At 39.8% G+C, this 22,305-nt stretch overlaps 2 protein-coding genes and 2 long non-coding RNA genes across 4 annotated transcripts in view; 1 reads left to right on the forward strand and 3 right to left on the reverse strand.

Moving 5' to 3' along the window:
• Positions 1–22,305, reverse strand: part of LOC138973308 (arylsulfatase B-like) — a 443,818-nt gene that overhangs the window by 229,620 nt on the left and 191,893 nt on the right. The gene's annotated exons all lie outside the window — the stretch shown is intronic.
• Positions 1–22,305, forward strand: part of LOC138973307 (uncharacterized) — a 97,481-nt gene that overhangs the window by 28,652 nt on the left and 46,524 nt on the right. The window lies entirely within an intron of this gene.
• On the reverse strand, positions 9,024–11,281 carry LOC138972261 (uncharacterized). The gene is made up of 2 exons (XR_011457515.1): positions 10,664–11,281; positions 9,024–9,301 (listed from the first exon to the last, which is right to left on the reverse strand). It is a non-coding gene; the product is annotated as an uncharacterized lncRNA (long non-coding RNA).
• On the reverse strand, positions 12,083–14,493 carry LOC138973301 (uncharacterized). The gene is made up of 3 exons (XR_011457955.1): positions 13,014–14,493; positions 12,670–12,711; positions 12,083–12,132 (listed from the first exon to the last, which is right to left on the reverse strand). It is a non-coding gene; the product is annotated as an uncharacterized lncRNA (long non-coding RNA).

Genomic DNA, 22,305 nt, shown 5'->3' on the forward strand with positions numbered 1-22,305 from the left:
GGGGAATAAGAGCAGAAGCATACCAGGCAGGCTGTAAATGCAGCCAGCTTTTTAAGGAATTAATGTAAACAAAAATGTCAACATATCACGACAAGCAGTCAGGGTATTGATCTTTGGCATGTGACAAAGCGGAGGGTTGATCGTATCCCATGTAAAAGCCTGGCGGATCTGAGACGGTGAGTCATACTGTTCACACGGGAAGGAATGTGCCTTTAACTTATCTACCTAACTATGTCAAACAAAATGAGCATATATGTTTGGGAGAATTATGACAACGAGTATCTTGAGATTCATTCACAAGTTAAATGGGACCTCTGTAAAATAAAAAAATAAAGAATTTTCTATTGACTATTGTAAATGTGACCCTCAACCACGAAATGAGTCGCATGTCACCTTTGCATGATTTTCATATTTTTATATTTTCCTAACGAGTTTTTTATGCTCTATCCAGTGGTGAAACCCGTTTAAAAAAAAGAGCAAAAACTGTTTGAGTTATAAGCTTATGACTAAGGTGATCCTCCCACTGTTACCATACACTCCCCGGACTTATATTAAGCCTGGCGCAGAACCGGGCGAGGTGACATGCGACTCATTTCGTGGTGGAGGGTCACAAATGTAAAAAACGGCAAACAGTTGAAGACCAACAACAAATGCAAAAGGATTTGAATCAATTAGATAAACAGATATCCAGGCACCCTGAAAAGTCAACATTTATTGTTGAAAAGGAACACCCCCCGCGGGTTAGGGGGAAGAATTTACCCGATGCTCCCCAGCATGTCGTAAGAGGCGACTAACGGATTCTGTTTCTCCTTTTACCCTTGTTAAGTGTTTCTTGTATAGAATATAGTCAATTTTTGTAAAGATTTTAGTCAAGCAGTATGTAAGAAATGTTAAGTCCTTTGTACTGGAAACTTGCATTCTCCCAGTAAGGTAATATATTGTACTACGTTGCAAGCCCCTGGAGCACATTTTTTATTAGTGCTTTTGTGAACAAGAAACAATTGACAAGTGGCTCTATCCCATCTCCCCCCTTTCCCGTCTCGATATAACCTTGAATGGTTGAAAACGACGTTAAACACCAAATAAAGAAAGAAAGAAAGAAAGAAAGTTGAAAAGGAAAAATTAAAAACAAAGTTGGAAATATATGACGTTCAAAAGGCAAAGAGTGCTCAAATTCGATCCCGTGAAAAATATATCGAAGAAGGTGAAAAGAATACAAACTATTTTTTAAATATGGAAAAAGTGAAAACTAATTTAAAATTTATGGACAGATTAATTGATGAAAATGGCTCTCAGATAACGACGCAAAAAGGTATTTTACAGGAGCAAGTGGGATTTTACAATAACGTGTTTGATAAAAATGGGAATTTTGTTGAGGAGGATGCTGAAAGTAAAGTTCTTAATTTAAATATTCCTCAGTTAAATGACAAAAAAAAATGTTTTGGAAATTGATTTTATCGTGTTAGAAATCGGCAGGGCGCTGTATTTATTCAAAAATGGTTCGTCACCAGGTTTAGACGGATTGACTACAAGTTTCATGAAATTGTTTTTTCCTAAAGTAAAAATTATGGTTGTTAATTCCCTTCAAAGTGCATTTAGAGTCGGTGAATTGCCAGATACAAAAGAGCAGTTATCACGTTGATTCATAAGGGTAAAGATTTGCCGAGAGGTAGCCTTAAGAATTGGAGACCTACAAATGTTAAAAACAAAGCTAAACTCCACCGCATTGTTGCAACGGCTAGCAAGCTTGTAGGGCAACCCCAACGACAGCTGACCAGTCTCTACGAAGCTGCCATTAAGAGGAAAGCTCTCAAAATTGTCCGTGATCCGATCCATCCTCTCAACCCCTGTTTCGAAATTCTCCCTTCAGGTAAACGTTATAAGGTCCCTTTGGCACCCAAAAACCAGTTTAAAAAGTCATTCCTGCCTTCTGCAGTCACCATTTTAAATTATTCTCGCATCACGTAGAGGCTGGCCGGCTGGGAAAAAACAAACAATGTGTGAAGCTGTGTGTGAAATATTTGTAATGTGATTACTCTGCTGTGAAACCCAACTCCTGTGATATGAGAGGGTAAATTTACATAGTGCAATATCATATGTGATCCTCCACCACGGAATGAGTCGCATGTCACCTTTGCATGATTTTCATATTTTTACATTTTTCTAAAGAGTTTTGTATGCTCTATCCAGTGGTGAAAACCGTTTTAGAAAAGAGCGAAAACTGTTTGAGTTATAAGCCTGTGACTAAGGTGACCCTCACACTGTTCCAAAACACTCCCCGGACCTAGCGCAGAACCGCGCGAGGTGACATGCGACTCATTTCGTGGTGGAGGGTCACATATTTGATTGTGATAGTCTTAAAGACGTTTTATACCTTATCCCAGCGAAGCTGGAGGTATCCCGTTAACGCTATACTGTAATCGATTTGAGAAATGTGCATACCGAATAATACATGATAAAGAAGGATTCTTTGTGCCCGAAAATGGGCCACAGTTGGAGATGGAAGTTCACCAAAAATTGGGACCATACTAACAAAAATACGGTGGGTAAAATTGGCGCCCCCATTTTTTTAGCAAACGCCACCCAAGGCCGCTTTGGACGGGTAGAAATTCCGTAGTTTCCAAGTCTATGGATAAAGCTCGCGTAAGAAGAATACGTCACGGTCGAAAGTCTTTGACGTCAATTAATGCATCATGACGTCATGCCTCCCTGTAGTCTTTCTCTCTCGCGCGGTGTGTGTGTTTGTAGAGGTTACATGCCGAGTCTCAGTGATTATTAAAAATAATGGTCGAAGTTAGCGGATCATGAAAAATGCGAGCTTCAGCGAGCTTTTTCATGACCGCGAACTGAGACCATTATTTTTAATAATCACTGAGACGAGGTGTGTAACCTCTTTATTCCCCCTTTCTTCAGTTATTCAAAGAAAACAGGAGTTTTTGTGCGAAAGTTTGATCGAATCCGAATCACTCAACCAGTCAACCTGCGCAGGCGATCGATTAATGCGCGGTTGTTTAGTTCCGTGCAAATCATTCCATTCTGTTAACACTTCTTGTCAGTTTCCCTGTTTTAGACTAAAATCAAGTACACAGATAAGCTGTTATTCTGCTGTGGCGGTAAAGGCAGATATTGTGTGTTCTGTTTATGTTTTAGTATCGCTAAAGATAATGTTCTTTCGTCAAATGGGACTAGCAGACGAACTTTTGCACCCGTGTTCCAACGTTAATTACTGTATGAAGTTCAGTTTTTTGGGGAAAATAGTGTATGAAACCGCTTTATGTTGTTTAAATTGATGAGATGTGTGCATTTGGTTGCGTGTGATCTGTTTATAAAATGAAATATTGTTGAAAACTGACCGTCGGATTGCAGTCAGTGTTGTCGAAGAAACTGCGTTAAAAGAAGGGGAACTACTCTTGTCGGCAAGAGTATGAGTTACTTGCCTTGGGAATTTGCTTGTGATGAACGGTGTGTGCACAGCAGATCTATATTCAGAAAACAACCGAACTCATGGATTTTATATGGAGATTCATGTGTTCAGGCCTGTAGTTGTTAATTTAAATGCGGTATGTTTGTATTGTTTGCTCCAGAGATGTATATTTCGTACGTATAGAGCGTTTTGAACTTTTCAGTCGCAAAAGTAGTACCAAAACAGAACAGCTTCTCAACCCATTGCACTATCGAGGATTCAGGCTGTTGCTGGCTCGTTATTTGTTTGGTTGCTGGGTCATTATCGAAAAATAACTAGCTCTACAAGTTTACAGAGGTAAAGAAGCAGAGGGGGGAATAAGTGTTCATATTGTGCACATGTGTTACTGTTAGTGTTACTGTTTGTGTGTGTGTATGTGTGTGTGTGTGTGTGTGTGTGTGTGTGTGTGTGTGTATGTGTGTGTGTGTGTGTGTGCATTTGTGTGTGTGTGTGTGTGCGCACGCGTGCATGAGTCTGTACTCGTGTGTGTGTGAGTGTGTGTGTGGTGTGTGTGTGTGTGTGTGTATTTGTGTGTGTGTGTGTGTGTGTGTGTGTGTGTGCGCACGCGTGCATGAGTCTGTACTCGTGTGTGTGTGAGTGTGTGTGTGTGTGTGTGTGTATTTGTGTGTGTGTGTGTGCGCACGCGTGCATGAGTCTGTACTCGTGTGTGTGTGAGTGTGTGTGGTGTGTGTGTGTGTGTGTATATTTGTGTGTGTGTGTGAGTGTGTGTGTGTGGTGTGTGCATAAGTGTATGTGTGTGCGTGTATGTGTGTTAGTTTGTAAAGGTGTGTATGTCCGGCTGTCCATATGTGCGTATGGGTGTGTGTTTTGTGTGTATGAAGTTTTTGTGAGATAGTGAGTGAGTGCGTGTGAGTGAGTGTGTGTATGTGTGCGTGTGTGACTTGGTGTGTGTGTGTGTGTGTGTGCGTGTGTGTGTGTGTGTGTGTATGTGTATGTGTGTTTGAGAGAGAGAGAGAGAGAGAGAGAGAGAGAGAGAGAGAGAGAGAGAGAGAGAGAGAGAGAGAGAGAGAGAGAGAGACGGACGACTGGTCTTTCGCTGGGGGTATGCAGTGCCTTGGCAATGCACATCTACTTAATTAGATATTATCTGTAAAATTACTAAATTTTAAGATGACAAGGACAGCACTTTAGGTTAGTGTTATTGGAATATGATAGGTGCTTGTGATTGTGAACCTATGTTTTATGTTTTATGTTTTATATGTGTCGTCCTATACAATTGTTGTTATAACTGCTTTACAGGCAGGCAGGGTGTGCCGAAGAAAAATTTCCATTTGTATGTAATATGTTAATGGTCAATAAAGTGCTGTTATCCCAGCGAAGCTGGAGGTATCCCGTGAACGCTATTCACGACTTTCCGACCTTGACATTGTAGTGGGGGTCAAGTGGGCGTCGGCATCATTGTCCAATCAGAAATTTTGATGCGCTTCCGCTTCCTGTCCCGCCCAGTCTGCGCAAAAGAAATGGCGCAAAACTGTTTGCGCGGAAAAAGGTGATGAAAAAAAGAACACAACCTGGTTTGATAACCAAATGATTGCGATCTTGCATTCTAGCATCATTTAATGTGGAACAACGACACATCTGATAAACAAATAGCCAGTTTGTTACCAACATGAGAAACTAGGGTTTAGAATCGAAGCGGTAAACCCGGACGCTGTTTGTACACGTAAATCCGGAGAAGCTATCGAAGTAGGTGACATGTCGTTTCACTCCGAGTGTGCCAGCACCGGCCCTCTACCCGCCAAACCCCCACTAGGCAGGGAAAGTGGTTCGACCTTGCATGAATGCAGGGCAAGTTCGAGTTTGCTAGCTAAAATTGCTGCTAGTGCTTGCCTTGTCTAGATCTGGAACTTTTTCAATTGGATTTTTTCTCTCTATTATACTGGAATAAGTGGGTGCTTTTCTAGATCTAAGCATCGACCGAATTAGATAATGATGTTCCTTGCATTGCATTCTCCTAAATCTGTTATTCTAACCAGTTTGTTTAAGAATATAATTGTTCGTTTTTTGTTGATAAGCTTACAAGATTTTTTCTTTTTTAAGTAAGTGGTTTCACACGTACAACATGAGACCCACATGCACTAGACAATGGAAGTTGAGGTCCTCGTTCAATACCACAAATGCCAGTATTATACTTCAGACTCCTTTTGGAGGAATGTGTGGGGTTTGGGTGTTGAACTTGAAGTGGCAGATTGTTTGCACAGGTATGAATGTTCGTACGTTCGTACGTGCACGCATATATGCAGGCATATGTTTGTCAAGCAGGAACATGCAACATTTTGCAACCGTATGTGAGTGCGTGTGTAATAAAACCAACGACAAACAATACAAAAAGCTCCAGCTCTGCTTCTTCACCAGTCACAGACGCATTGCGTTGTTCAGCTTTCCAGAAATATATTAACTCAGTCAGAACCGGCTTCATGAATATTTTATTTCAGGAAAAAATCAATCGAATCTACACAAAAAAAGGTTATTGCGTTGTTCTGTCTTTGAGACTGTATCACGTAATATTGAGCTACTAGAAGAAACATGTCTGTGGCATAGTTTGACCCAACAGATAGAGAAGTCAACAGAGGTATTCTGCCGTCAGCAGCTTTATTGCTGTTTTGAATTTGATCTTGCATAATTTTATTACATAATTTTGCAACACACAAAGAAATCGTAATTGAATATTTTACGCAAAATTGAATAATTCGCAAACATGTTTGTATGAACAAATATTATTTTAAGAAAATATGAGTGTGAGGATGGACGTATTGTGAGTGAAGTAGCAGAAATTCTTCTTAAGTTCTTTAGCTACATGCACACGTTCTGTTAATTACGTTCTTAGCAGGGAGATCCAGATTAATAATACTGCTGTGACAGGTTGTGGTTTCCATACACACTTTGAATACAGGAAAACAAAAACAAAAACACAGTTAAAAAAAAATGTGCACATATGATTAAAATATTAAAGTGTACAGAATAAAAGCAAGATATGTACAAAAACAAATCTCGTGGTTCTCTTGTCAAACCCACTGTAGTAAGCACAGAATAGGAGAGAAGATTTTGGAGAAGGTGGCTTAACCTACTGAAGTAAATGATCAAGAGGATTCTAAGCATCCAGTGCTAAAGCTCTCAAATCACAAGACATACACACTTGTTGTGGCTATCCGAACTGTTGATTTAAAAAAACCATACCTACACATTGTAAACATCTATTACAAAATTATATATATTGTATGGATCTGTCTTTGTAAAATATACTGTTCAGAAAATTTTAAATAATCTGCACAAATCTCGTGGTTCTCTTGTCAAGTAGTAGGCACAGAAAAAAAACACCAAAAACCCTGTGTTTTGTCTTGTAAATTATACTTTACTAAATGTGTACAGTATTCTAAGAAAAGAAAAATTCTTCCTTTTTATCATATCAATTGCCTCCCTTGGATTTTATTTGTAAAATAACTCTGAGAAAAAAAGCTTTCTACTTAAAAGCAGTGCAATCAGGAAAATGGGTACAACCTGTGTGTATACCTTTATTCCTTATTCTTTTTAGGCAATGGCTATTTTGCCGGTACCGGCAACGTAGCCTGTAGGCTATGTTGCCGGTACCGGCAAATTAACGATATGTTACGGTAGAGGCTATTTTGCCGGTTGGACGCTGATGAAGCTAGTAAAGTGAAACGTGTAGTCGGATTCTCCATCTCACAAAGGCAATTATACACAAGTAATCTTCAATATTTGTATTTCTGATGTGCAAACTTCAAATGCAATTACAACCTTGTCTTATACACGAATAAAAGCCATATTTCTCTCTCTCTCTCTCTCTCTCTCTCTCTCTCTCTCTCTCTCTCTCTCTCTCTCTCTCTCTCTCTCTCTTAACACCAAATACACTAATCAAACTGGCAAATATCCGCGATGATCTCTATGCAAGGAATTAAATACTGGTTATTGTCTCTCTATGATCGTTCTCGCTGACTCTCTGTCTGTCAGGAATCACATGAAATAGATTGAATATACGGACGTTGAATATACAACAAGTCATCGTCACATCTTTCTCTCTATGATCATTGTCGCTGACTCTCTGTCTCTATGTGTGTGTCATGAATCACATGAAATAGATTGAATATACGGACGTTGAATATACAACAAGTCATCGTCACATCTCTCTCTCTATGATCATTGTCGCTGACTCTCTGTCTCTATGTCTGTGTGTGTGTGTGTGTGTGTGTGTGTGTGTGTATGTGTGTGTGTGTGTGTGTGTGTGTGTGTGTGTGTGTGTGTGTGTCATTCATAGCAGTTCCTGCAGAACCAGAACTTGGTTTTTGGTCTTGAGCGTTTTCCAGCGCATTGCAGATGGAGGGATCTGAGACATGAATCACATGAAATAGATTGAGTATTCAACAAGTCATCGTCACATAGTGCACACACAGTACGGAGAGAAGACCGTACAGCCGAGTAGACGTAACTGCTAAACGGATTCCTCTGAAGTTCGCCTTTCAGAGCACGGATTGTGTCTGCCTCACCGACAAAGTAGCTCAGAATTTGTCTGTCTCGATCCACCAAGGACTTCTTTGAAAAGGGAACGGTTTGTCAACCTTGCATTTTTTCCGGCTAGGCATTCCAATAGCATTTATTACTTTTCCTTTTGGTCTGCCTCTCTTCCGGGATTTTGGTGGTAACGTCACATTATCAAGAGACGTCGACGTAGGCCTTGGTGCGGATGAACCCTCCTCGTCAGACGTCGTAGGCCTTGGTGCGAATGAACCCTCCTCGTCAGACTGTGGTGTTGTTGTTGGTGGTAGTGGGTTTGGGGCGGCTGTCATATCATACACTAGTTCCACAACCGCTATATGAGACGTCGTAGGCCTTGGTGCGACTGAACCATCCTCTTGAGACGTCGTAGGCCTTGGTGCTAATGAACCATCCTCGTGTGACGTCGTAGGCCTTGGTGCGAATGAACCATCCTCGTGAGACTGTGGTGTTGTTGTTGGTGGTGGTGGGTTTGGGGCGACTGTCATATCATACACTAGTTCCACAACCGCTACATGTTTTCCAGATCCCCACACTTTTACAACAAAATCTAACACGCTCAATTTCTCTTGGAAATCAAAGTTGTCTTCTGCAGCTAAAGAAGCCAATTGTTGTCCGAGGTGGAGTTGATAAGAGAGAGAGAGAGAGAGAGAGAGAGAGAGAGAGAGAGAGAGAGAGAGAGAGGAGAGAGAGAGAGAGAGAGAGAGAGAGAGAGAGAGAGAGAGACAGAGAGAGAGAGACAGAGAGAGCGAGCCTCTACCGGCAAAATAGCCTCTACCGTAACATATTGTTATTTTGCCGGTACCGGCAACGTAGCTTACAGACTACGTTGCCGGTACCGGCAACATAGCCATTTCGTTCTTTTTATTTAACTGAGGATGTCACTACGCAGTTTTACTGATTTAAAAAAAAATTCGCTTCAAATTATCTCCCTTGAACAAACACTTCTTTTTACAATTAAATTTTGTTTACACGAAGAGGTAGTTTTAAGGGTATATACAAGAAAACATTATTGCAGCCTTAGATGTATTTACATTTGGACTAATTCCATTAAAAAAAAATTCAAACTATAAATGATAAATCAAAATAAAACAGATTTTGAGGCTGTGCACAAGCTAATAGGATTAAACACGAAAGTCGTACCCAAGAATCGTCAAATACTTTTGCTAACAGCTATACTTAAACATAAGAAAATATGATCTGCATCTCTTGTTATGAAGATGATGGCACTGGTCCACCGAAGTGCATGCCATATATGCTTTACTGTGCGCTCTCCCTCTCAATGGTCTTTCTCTGGCTGACTCGATTCTGAGGAGATAAACGAAAACACATTCAGTACAAGCTGTACAAAATAACAACAAAACTAGTATTACTTAAAGTAGCTGCTGGTTTCTGAGTATTTGATTGAAGGCCCAATCCGACTTGTAAGAAGTTTGCCCGACTGTCACAGATTTGGTGGCGGGGATATAGCTCAGTTGGTAGCGCGCTGGATTTGTATTCAGTTGGCCGCTGTCAGCGCGAGTTCGATCCCAGGTTCGGCGGAAATTTATTTCAGAGTCAACTTTGTGTGCAGACTCTCTTCGGTGTCCGAACCACCCCCCGTGTATACTACATTGGGTGTGCACGTTAAAGATCCCACGATTGACAAAAGGGTCTTTCCTGGCAAAATTGCTTAGGCACAGTTAATAATTGTCTACCATACCCGTGTGACTTGGAATAAGGCCGTGAAAGGTAAATATGCGCCGACATGGCTGCAATCTACTGGCCGTATAAAATTTCATCTCACACGGCATCACTGTAGAGCGCCTAGAACTGTACCCACGGAATATGCGCGATATAAGCCTCATTGATTGATTGATTGATTGGTCAGGTAATTGCATGGAGTAAAATCATGCCTCAATTTGGTAACATACAAACTGCAATATTCTAAGGCTGTGAGTGTGAGAATACATCGGCGCCACTTTTTAAAAACTTTCTTTTTGTGTGTGCGCATGTTTTAGTGCCAAAAATGAATAGGCCGAGTGCTCTCTCTGCAAAACTTGTGTGAAGCTTCAGAGCTCTATCAATGGTTTGAAAGAAAAAACATACTTTTCCATTTTTGACGTTCTTGTTCCCTTCCCTGTGAAATTTACTGTCCGTAGGTTACCGGATTTTGTTAATGTCCGTGAAAACCTCAACTATTCATTGCTGAGTGCCTGGTGATAGCTATCCCCCTCAACGACCTAGCACTGCTGAATCCTGATTCTTCCCATTGTTTGATTCTGTAATGAAATTGTGTAGTTGGTAGTTATGTGAGCTTCTTCTTGGGGTGGGGGGGGGGGGGGGGGGTGGGGGGTGGGGGTCATTTAATTATCAGATCACAAAGTAAGACTTCATTGTAATGTGCAGATATTTGTTCAGGTGCCCACCATTTTCTATGTGAAAACATGTTGCTAACTGACATGAACCCAACCATAAAACGTGATGTAGGTGAGTAGCCCATCTAGAAAAAAGAACCTGTTCTAATTCGGAATTAGAACAGGTTCTTTTTTCTAGATGGGCTACTCACCTACATCACGTTTCATGGTTGGGTTCATGTTAGTTAGAAACATGTTTTCAAATTCTCATCAGGCAATCACGGCTGACACTAAACACAGAACAGGTGGGATAGACATAATTCAATCTACTCACCTTCCTTGCATTGTGAGACTGGCCATATAAATCTGCTGAAGTAGTTCCTGCACATATTTAATCAAATATTCATCTTAATAACGTGTTAATATCGCTTGTTCTAGCAAATCAAACTTGACAGTTTTCTGAAGGTTTGCACAATTTAAGAGCTTGCCTGTCCCCAATCATTACAATAAGAAACAACATCTAGTATGCAAGTATTTGCAGGGTATGAAGGTTTTAATATAATGTCGGTTCTTCTGGGGGCATGGAGAAACACCTTACACAACAAATTTCAAACAATTGAGGTCACACCATAGGTTTACTCACAAACAAACAACAGCAATACAATAAACAGTCTGCAAACGCCTACATGTTGTCTACACTAGGTATAAAGAAACAAAGAAGCACATGAAGACGGGCTTTGTCAAGTAGACCATTATAGCGAATGAGCAACAGCTGATGATCCAGACCACCAAATTGACATGATTTCCCCTTATTCAGTTTGTGATTGTAGTCATATTGACGATGCATGACTTCAATTTTTCTAAGTAAGTCTCTTGGTGCGTTTACGGATACATTCATTGTCACAATTACGACATGCTAATGTCTAACCTGGGTAAACTTCAATTCATGACTTTTTTTAACTGGCATAGACATCATGAGCATACCAGAATTATTTTCCTGTTAGACTGTCTTCTTCTTTTTCTTCTTCTGCGTTCGATATTCATGGCTGTCATATCGTCTTTTCAGTGGCTGCCATGAAGTCTGCATAAACCAATTAAATAAATAATTAAGGAAAAAAACCACCCTTACATCATAATAAATCAGAACCATCAAAACCACCCCCCACCCATCCAATAAAACCTGCATACAAAAACACTTCAAAATAAAAAAATGAAAACATTTAATTCCACTTCAAAAATATAAAAGTTGTTATGTTTTATTTTCATTATCTCTTTACACACACAAAAATTGCTGTGCAAATCTTTTTAAAAACATCAATGCCCGAGACACCAGTAACCTGTTTATGTTGTTGACCTTGTGGCTTTTCAGTTTAAGAGGCTGTTCAAAAAACCGTTTCCCTGGAATCTGCACTATGATAACCATGAATAATACCGTAGGGAAAATATTACATCACCAAGACCTAAGAAATCACACCAACCGACACTCCTCACCCTTATTTCACCCACTATGCCAACCCAAAGACTGGAAAATAATCATCAAATACAGAATGAACAAAAATGCTTGATTTCATTTCTTCAATGATAAGTTGAAAATCTTCATTCTTCATAATAATGTTATTGGCATAATGTGTAATTGCCACAATTTACAGAGTTTTATGAAAAAATGGTGCGATAAAAACCAAAGGGAAAACATTTGTTCATATGTATACTGATACCTTCTTTACCTTGTGGCTTGTGTGCCCCAGGTTTAGGAGCTGTTCAAACGTCCATTGCTCCTCAGTCTGCAAGAAATTAAGCGATGGCCTGAAGGAGAATGGAAAAAATCCTTTGTCAGCACCCTGTGTTTGTGTGTGGGTGGGTGTTTTAGATAAATAGGCAGGGTGGGGGGGGGGGGATGTGGGTGTGTGCAATAGGTACCACGCCTAATGCAGTCTGCAAAACAAGTGCAACACTTCTACAGAGCTTTTATGATACAAAGCTTCAAATAAGAAACACATTACAATCAAATGAAAGCTGAGCCTGTCATTGCAAAATAAGAAGGAATATACAACAATCCAGTGGCATGTAAAATATTGTTCCTTCAGAAAGATGGCTCTGACAGCAGAAACAATTTAACTTGAAGTTTGAGTCAAAAATTATTTCTCTACATTAGCGAACGTAGGTTACTTGCAGTTATACCCCTCACACATGAAATATTCACAGATTGAATAACAGTTTGTTCCCAATGTTGCTTCCGTGTATCGGTTAGATCCATCTCGGTTAGATCCATCTGCAGAGTACGGATTGTCATCCGTTTAAAAAGGAAAAACAATCAGAACTTGTCATCAGTGATCAACCTACCTTGCAAGAGTGGGGTGAAACACTCACTTCCTGCCAACATGTCTGCAAAAAAAGGAAACAATGCCAATGAAAGCTTAAAATGATTCTTGTGTTCAATATGTGTACACGTGCTTCATTTCTGGGGTGAAAGTGTAAAATATATCGATGGATTGATAGAACAATATAGCCTCAAGTTCACCGCACCAAAAAATACTTATCAATCAACATTGTCATCACTCGATCAGCTATTCCATCTCTTTCATGTGTGTGTGTGTGTGTGTGTGTGTGTGATGGTGTGAGCGTGAGTGTGTTTGTGTACGTGTGTGTGTGTGTTTGTGAACAAGCTTTGAAAAACGTATGTTTACCTTGCTCTAGATCTACTGATTTTCGTAGGCGGAGACTTCTCTGCCGTGAGGGCGGCTTCGTTTCCCTGGCAGAATTCAACATCTTGTACAGATCTGCTGGTGATTTTCTTTTCCTCCGCTTCGTGAGTCACTTGATCCACAGATTTAACGAACATTGAATGTTCTTTTAGTTCTTGTGACGGAAGTACAATCAAGGAATTAAGTGGGCATTCCTGAGTCCTCTGCTGACTTCATGTCCACAAAGTAAATCGCACAAACTTGCAGGGTTTGAAGGGTAGTTTATTACTTTGAAGAAGAACAGCTAGTCGTCGCTGCCCGTTCAGCATTCTTCGCGCGACAGTTTTGCAGAGGAAGGCAATGCAGTTTTTTTTTCCCTGCTGAATGTTGCCAGGGTGCACAAACTGAGAAAGCATTCCCGATTTTCCACAATGTTCTACTTCTGCAGAGTCTTTTGCACAACATGATTTATAACTGCCAGTGTACGTCTAATTCATGATGCCTACCTGACAGCTGGGTCAAAAGTTACGTTCGAGAAAATATTCGAACTAAGTTCCAAACAACTCGAAGAGCAGACATGCAACATGTGGGATTTGGGCAAGCGGAAACGCCGTAGATCTAATGTCATTCAAGGGTATCGTAATGTGGGAATGTCAAGGCCAGTTTTTGACTGGTTTTGAACTGAAGTTGGGCTCCGAATGGAAATAAACACTTCCTCCAGCTGCGCGACCCATCGATAACAACAGTTGGAACTGGTAGGATGATGAACAGGTCTTGTGAACTGGCTACACACTGTTACGGTTCAAGTATAAGTTCAAAGTAAACACTCAACTGAGGTGGCAGGTAATGGCGGACTTGACTTCCTTCATAACCAAATATCACTCTTCTGACAAAAAAACGCAAATGCTATGTTAAACCGGAAAATACGTAAACCGGAAAAGGAAGCGCATCAAAACCAAAATGGCAGCCCCCATGAAATTCGAAAGGTCACGGAAACAAGTCGTGAATACTGTAATCGATTTGAGAAATGTGCATACCGAATAATACATGATAAAGAAGGATTCTTTGTGCCCGAAAATGGGCCACAGTTGGAGATGGAAGTTCACCAAAAATTGGGACCATACTAACAAAAATACGGTGGGTAAAATTGGCGCCCCCATTTTTTGAGCAAACGCCACCCAAGGCCGCTTTGGACGGGTAGAAATTCCGTAGTTTCCAAGTCTATGGATAAAGCTCGCGTAAGAAGAATACGTCACGGTCGAAAGTCTTTGACGTCAATTAATGCATCATGACGTCATGCCTCCCTGTAGTCTTTCTCTCTCGCGCGGTGTGTGTGTTTGTGTTCATTTTGTGCACATGTGTTAGTGTTACTGTTTGTGTGTGTGTGTGTGTGTGTGTGTGTGTGTGTATTTGTGTGTGTGTGCGCACGCGTGCATGAGTCTGTACTCGTGTGTGTGTGAGTGTGTGTGTGTGTGTGTGTGTGTGTGTGTGTGTGTGTGTGTGTGTATGTGTGTGTGTGCGCACGCCGCGTGCATGAGTCTGTACTCGTGTGTGTGTGTGAGTGTGTGTGGTGTGTGTGTGTGTGTGTGTGTGTGCATAAGTGTATGTGTGTGCGTGTATGTCTGTTTGCAAAGGTGTGTATGTCCATATGTGCGTACGGGTGTGTGTTTTGTGTCTATGAAGTTATTGTGAGAGATTGAGTGAGTGCGTGTGTGTGAGTGTGTGTATGTGTGCGTGTGTGACTTGGGTGTGTGTGTGTGTGTGTGTGTGTGTGTGTGTGTGTGTGTGAGAAAGACTGAGAGAGAGGGAGAAAGAGTGTGTGTGTGTGTGTATGTGTGTGTGTGAATGTGTGTGTGCATGAGTTTGTGTGTATATTTGTGTGTGTATGAGTGTGTATATGTGTTTGTTTGTAAAGGTGTGTGTGTCCGTCTGTCTATGTGCGTATTTGTTTGTTTGCTTAAGGCTGGAGAACACTTTGGAGGCCCAATTTCAAAGTGATTAGGTAGTTTTAAAAGTTACTTTTTCTGTTAGTTCAATGTTTGCTTTATCAGGAAAATACAAAATATAAAGGGCTTAACGCGCAAAATTTTAAGATAACGACTGAAGTTTAAGCATAGGTATCAGATTTTTTCACGCAAACACTACTGAATAAGTTGCAACATTGTATTGTGAAAATGTAAACAAAATAACAATCAGATGATCACAAACTGAAGAATAGAAATAGGGAAGCAAAATAGAACATTAAACGTAGTGATTTTACTTGTGAATTCGGAAAAAAATCCTTTTGTATCCATTTTGAAGCTCAATTTGAAGCATGGAACACCAACAAACATTGATTAAAAGTGTTAAAGTGATTACAGTGTTCAGAAATAGTGTTAGATACCAAGTTGAGTTATCCCTCTTTACCAATTTGTAAAAAAATACACCTCTTAACGCGCAAAATTTTGAACTGTGATGCTTTTACTACCCCCACCCCCTTCCCATTTGTCAGAAAAGAGTGCATATTATCTTCCAAATAGAAAAGCAGGGTAGTCAGATGATCAAAAACTTAAGAAGAGAAAGAGGGAAGCAAAATAGAACATCCAACATAATGATTTAACTTGTGAATTATGAGAAAACTATTTTTTTTACCCATTTTTGAAGCTTAATTTGAAACTTGGAACACAGACAAACATATATTAAAAGTGTTAAAGTGATTACAGTGTTCAGAAATAGTGTTAGATACCAAGTTGAGTTATCCCTCTTTACCACTGTTAAAACAAATACACCTCTTTTCGTGCAAAATCTTGAACTGTGATACTTTTACTTCCCCCACCCCCTACCCATTTTTTCAGAAAAGAGTGCATATTATCTACCAAATAGAAAAGCAGGGTAGTCAGATGATCAAAAACTTAAGAACAGAAATAGGGAAGCAAAATAGAACATCCAACATAGTGATTTAACTGGTGAATTCTGAAAACAACCCACTTTTTTACTAATTTTATTAGCTGAATTTAAAGCTTGGAAGACAGAAGAAAAAAAATTTAAAGTGCTAAAGTGGTTCCAGTGTTCAGAAATAGTGTTTGATACCAAGTTGAGTTATCCCTCTTCATCACAGTTAAAAGAAACACACCTCTTGTCGCGCAAAATCTTGAACTGTGATGCTTTTACTACCCCCACCTCCTACCCATTTTTCAGAAAAGAGTGCATATTATCTTCCAAATAGAAAAGCAGGGTAGTCAGATGATCAAAAACTTAAAGAAGAGAAAGAGGGAAGCAAAATAGAACATCCAACATAATGATTTAACCTGTGAATTATGAGAAAACCATTATTTTTACCCATTTTTGAAGCTTAATTTGAAACTTGGAACACAGACAAACATAAATTAAAAGTGTTAAAGTGATTACAGTGTTCAGAAATAGTGTTAGATACAAAGTTGAGTTATCCCTCTTTATCACTGTTAAAAGAAATACACCTCTTGTCGCGCAAAATCTTGAACTGTGATACTTTTACTTCCCCCACCCCCTACCCATTTTTTCAGAAAAGAGTGCATATTATCTACCAAATAGAAAAGCAGGGTAGTCAGATGATCAAAAACTGAAGAACAGAAATAGGGAAGCAAAATAGAACATCCAACATAGTGATTTAACTGGTGAATTCTGAAAAAAACCCACTTTTTTACTCATTTTATTAGCTGAATTTAAAGCTTGGAAGACAGAAAAAAAAAATGAAAGTGCTAAAGTGGTAACAGTGTTCAGAAATAGTGTTTGGTACCAAGTTGAGTTATCCCTCTTCATCACAGTTAAAAGAAACACACCTCTTGTCGCGCAAAATCTTGAACTGTGATGCTTTTACTACCCCCACCCCCTACCCATTTTTCAGAAAAGAGTGCATATTATCTTCCAAATAGAAAAGCAAGGTAGTCAGATGATCAAAAACTTCAGAACAGAAATAGGGAAGCAAAAAATAACATCCAACAGAGTGATTTAACTGGTGAATTCAGAAAAAAACACAATTTTTTACTCATTTTACATGCTGAATTTAAAGCTTGGAAGACAGAAATAAAAATTAAAAGTGCTTCAGTAGTTACAGTGTTCAGAAATAGTGTTAGATACCAAGTTGAGTTATTCCTCTTCATCACAGTTGAAAGAAACACACCTCTTGTCGCGCAAAATCTTGAACTGTGATGCTTTTACTACCCCCACCCCCTACCCATTTTTCAGAAAAGAGTGCATATTATCTTCCAAATAGAAAAGCAATGTAGTCAGATGATAAAAAACTTCAGAACAGAAAGAGGGAAGCAAAAAACAACATCCAACAGAGTGATTTAACTGGTGAATTCAGAAAACACACACTGTTTTACTCATTTTATAAGCTGAATTTAAAGCTTGGAAGACAGAACAAATAAATTAAAAGTGCTAAAGTGGTTACAGTGTTCAGAACTAGTGTTAGATACCAAGTTGAGTTATCCCTCTTCATCACAGTTAAAAGAAACACACCTCTTGTTGCACAAAATTTTATACTGTGATGCTTTTACTACCCCCACCCCCTACCCATTTTTCAGAAAAGAGTGCATATTATCTTCCAAATAGAAAAGCAAGGTAATCAGATGATCAAAAACTTAAGAAGATAAATAGGGAAGCAAAATAGAATATCCAAAATAGTGATTTAACTGTAGATTACAGAAGAAAAAAAACCTTTTTTTAAATCTTTTTTGAAGTTGAATTAGAAGTTTCGAAGACAGAAAAAAAGAAGAAAAAAAGTGCTAAAGTGGTTACAGTGTTCAGAAATAGTGTTAGATACCAAGTTGAGTTTTCACTCTTTATCACAGTTAAAAGAAACACACCTCTTGTCGCGCAAAATCTTGAACTGTGATCCTTTTACTACCCCCGCCCTCTACCCATTTGAACAGAAAAGAGTGCATAATTTGTATTCTCTTCCAATTAGAAAAATAAGTAAAAGCAACTGGACATTTTTAAAATACATCTTTTCTGTCAGTCGAAGGATTGCTTAGTGCATTAAAAACAAACAGACTAGGATTTAACGCACCCATTTTAAGAAAAAGTTAACATGATAATTGATATATCAGATTTTTTTATGCAATTACTACTGAAGATTCCAGACCAGGTAAAACAATCATTTTATATCCTTTGTCACATTTGTTTTTGTTTTTATAAATCTATCTATAGCGAGTCTTGTCTCTTTGTGTCATTTAGTTATTTTCAAGAATTCTATCCTGGCAACAACAACAACAAAAACACCTACCTACCTACCCTATTTTTTTTTAGCCATGTTAATAGAAACAGACAATTTATTTGTTTTGGCCAAAAGATCTTGAAACATTTGTTTTAATAGAGAAATAACAAGTACAGCCATTAGCTGTGTCACTCGAATTTCTTTGTCAGGCTGAAACTTAGCTGTTGCGTTGGTGTCTGCTGTGTGTATCTGGGTCCAAAGCAACTTTCACATTCTCATCTACACACTCACGTTACACAAGTATATATATACAATTCCACCCACAGAGGCGTTCGGGGATGGGGGTCTCGCACTCGGGCGAATCACACCACAAAATACAAAGTATAACGTACACAGATTTTACTATTGAACCAAAAAGCAAATTAAATCATGAATAAATCAATCAAGCAAAACTTCCACACAATGACACACTCACTCTCGGTTCACACTGCGCTCTGGACGTGCACACTTGGCAGCACGTATACCGTTCCGGCACCGTTTGTCTTCCTGCAAGTCCAGCATAGGCACACGATTGTCCAAGAATCACAATAATCCTCGTGAATGTCACAGCAGGCATAGTAGAAAAGTCCAAAAGGGTGCGTTGATGGTGGTAATCCGGTGTACACACACACACACACACACACACTCCGGTTTGGTAAGTTACCTGATAAATAATGTAGCCTGTGGATTTAACGGGGAGACTGGTCAGACAGGAAGAGCAATACTTTCACATTTCCGATGTTCAGCGATAAACTTGTTTTCTTCGAGAGTTCGATCTTCGTGCGATTCTGGCGCGTTGTCACCAAGAACGTAAAAAAAACAACCCAGGATATCATCATGATGCCTCTACAAAAACCAGGTCTAGGAACTCTTCATCTAAAGTCAGTCAGTATTAGCCCCTCAACACAATCCTCATCTTGTCCCATAGTGATTTCTGCCGCCAAAGAACATGTGGTTCTTAACTCACAAGACGGATTTGTCGTCTTCCATTGCGAAATTCAGATCTACCCCAACTACGTGCATTGATCTGAGCAATAAAATGTAGATGCGATAATCTGCAAACATCTCTTCAACACAATCTGCATCTTGTCCCATCGTGATTTCTGTCGGCAAAGAACATGTGGTTCTCAACTCACAAGACCGATTTGTCATCTTTCAGAAATTCAGATCTGCCCCAAGTACGTGCAATAAAATGTAGAAGCGATAATCTGAAAAAAAATCTTTTCGCGTGAACGCTGCCACGTTGTCATCAGTCCGATGTCTTTTATCCAGAGCAGGGATGAACACACTTTTTCATCAGTAGTTTGTTATGTTTATCCGCAGACTGCTTTCCATTACTTGTCGTCTGTTTTAGCTTGACTCGTGGGGTTCTTCAGCCAGGCAAAAAGTGCTTGTTTACTGACACGTTCTCACGTACGACATGTCGTAAATGCAAGTTCTAACGATTGTTTTTTATTGCACTGATAGAGAATGTCGATATTTGTAAACGTCTGCCATTTCCTAATGTTTATTTCATTATTTTGCATACGGATATGGCTAGTAAGTGGATAATCTGTTACGACACGAAACGCGTTCTAAATCCGGGAAGGGAGGCTACTCCAACGAAGAAGGGAGGCTACTCCAACGTACTTTCCAAAGTGTGCTCCAGCCTTAACCCCCAGCCGACCACGAAGGGCCATAATTATCAGGGCGGTGCTGCTTTGAGATATAAAGTGCGCCACACACAAGGCAGAAGTCGCAGCACAGGCTTCATGTCTCACCCAGTCACATTATTCTGACACCGGACCAACCAGTCCTAGCATGCACTAACCCCACAATGCCAGACGCCAGGCGGAGCAGCCACTAGATTGCCAATTTTAAAGTCTTAGGTATGATCCGGCCTGGGTTCTAACCCACGACCTCCCGATCACGGGGCGGACGCCTTACCACTAGCCCAACCGTGTATGTGCGTATGAGTGTGTGTTTTGTGTGTATGAGATTTGTGTGAGTCAATGTGTGAGTGTGTGTGTGTGTGTGTGTGTGTGTGTGTGTCTGTGCATGTGTGTGTGTCTGCGGGTGTGTGCGTGCGTACATGCGTGCCTATGTACATGTGTGTGTGTGTGTGTGTTGGGGGTTGGTGTCTGTTTGTATGGGTGTGTGTCTGTTTGTATAAGAGAGAAAAAAAAAGAGAGAGAGAGAGAGAGAGAGAGAGAGAGAGAGAGAGAGAGAGAGAGAGAGAGTGGGTGGGTGGGTGTGTGTTTGTACGTGTGCGTAAGTGTATGTGTGTTTGTTTATATGTGCGTATGGGGGTGTGTTTTGTGTGTATGAAGTGTGTGTGAGAGAGTGAGTGAGTGCGTGTGAGTGAGTGTGTATGTGTGTACGTGTGTAACTTGGGGTATGTGTGTGTGTGCGTGTGTGTGTATGTGTGTGTGTGTATGTGTGTGTGTGTGTGTGTGTTCGTGTGTGTTTGAGAGAGAGAGAGAGAGAGAGAGAGAGAGAGAGAGAGAGAGAGAGAGAGAGAGAGAGAGAGAGAGAGAGAGAGAGAGAGAGAGAGAGAGAACTCGAACTCGAACTCGAAAACTTTATTACCGAGGGATGACAGCATTAGGTCCATATGGTCCTTTCTTACAGCTAGTCCCTACTATAATACACACATGAAACAAAGAACAAATATGAAGAATTTATATAAAAAAAATAAAATTAAAAAAAATAAATAAAAAAACCAATGGGGAAAGGTGTAACAAAATAAAAGTTAAAAAATTCAAAAGTGTGCTTGTTAATGGAAGCATACTATACACTTTCTCTTTTACACATCCTCACACACACTCGCACAAAGTGTACACCGACTTAGTCGTTAGAGAGGTGCTTTCGGAGCTGTCTTTTAAAAGAAGATAATGACAGACATGACTTGATATTTACAGGTAGTGAATTCCAAAGGAACGCACCAGAATAAGAAAAACTAGTTTTAAACAAATCGATGCGGGGCCTTGACAAGGCAAGGTTATTTCGAGTGTTTGAGTAATATGACGGAGATGAATTGAAGAGTTGTATAAGATATGTTGGGGCGTCCTTATAGACGACTTTATACATAAATGAACATTTATTATACAAAAGCTGCTTTTTTAAGCTTAACATCCCAATACTTTTCATCTTTTCCTTTGTAGAAAGAGATGGACTGGGCAGAACTAGTTTAGCAGCTCTACGCTGGAGCGAGTTCAGCTTCTTCAAGTGAACTTCACTACACCCGTCCCATACTATGGAAGCATAATCAATATGGGGTTTTATGTGGGCATTGTAAAATAGTTTTCTTGTGTCTAGATTAATAATGCTTTGTAACTTTGACAAAAGAAACAGGTTTTTAGCATTTTTTTTGCAGATTCCATTGATGTGAGTCTGCCATTTGAGATTATTATCAACAGTAAGTCCCAGTAAACGGTGCTCAGCTACTTGCTCAATGGAGTGCTCATTTAGGGACAGACTCAGAGTCATTTCTGAAAGTTGATGTTTTTGGCGAGTGCTGATTATCATAGACTTTGTTTTTACTGGATTAATAAGCATACGATTTGCAGAACACCACTCAGAAACATCGTTTAGGCTCTGTTGTAATTTGTCTTGAATTTGTGCAGGGCTTTTCCCTGTTGCATGTAAGGTAGTATCATCTGCTAACATATGACACTCAACAGATTCAGACTGTAGGTACAAGGGCAAATCATTTATATAGATGCAAAATAATACAGGTCCCAAAACAGACCCCTGTGGCACTCCACATTTCACAGTGCCCTGAGAAGAGTACGTATCGTGTACGTATACAGATTGAACCCTCTCTCTAAGATAAGAATTAAAAAAAGGGACAGTGCTTGAACTGTTCAAATAACATTTTAATTTCTGTAGAAGGATCTCGTGATCCACGAGGTCAAAAGCTTTTTTTAGGTCCAAGAAAACATCACCAGATATGTCTAACCTATTAATGGATGAGTACCATGAATCAGTTAATCTGGCAAGGGCAGTGTTACAAGAATGTTGAGAGCGAAAACCAGACTGAAGTTGATGCAAGAGATTGTGGTCCTCCAAATAAGTAACCAGATGTTTCTGAACATGCCT

This window comes from Littorina saxatilis, linkage group LG8 (assembly GCF_037325665.1).
Source record: "Littorina saxatilis isolate snail1 linkage group LG8, US_GU_Lsax_2.0, whole genome shotgun sequence".
NCBI lineage: Eukaryota > Metazoa > Mollusca > Gastropoda > Littorinimorpha > Littorinidae > Littorina > Littorina saxatilis.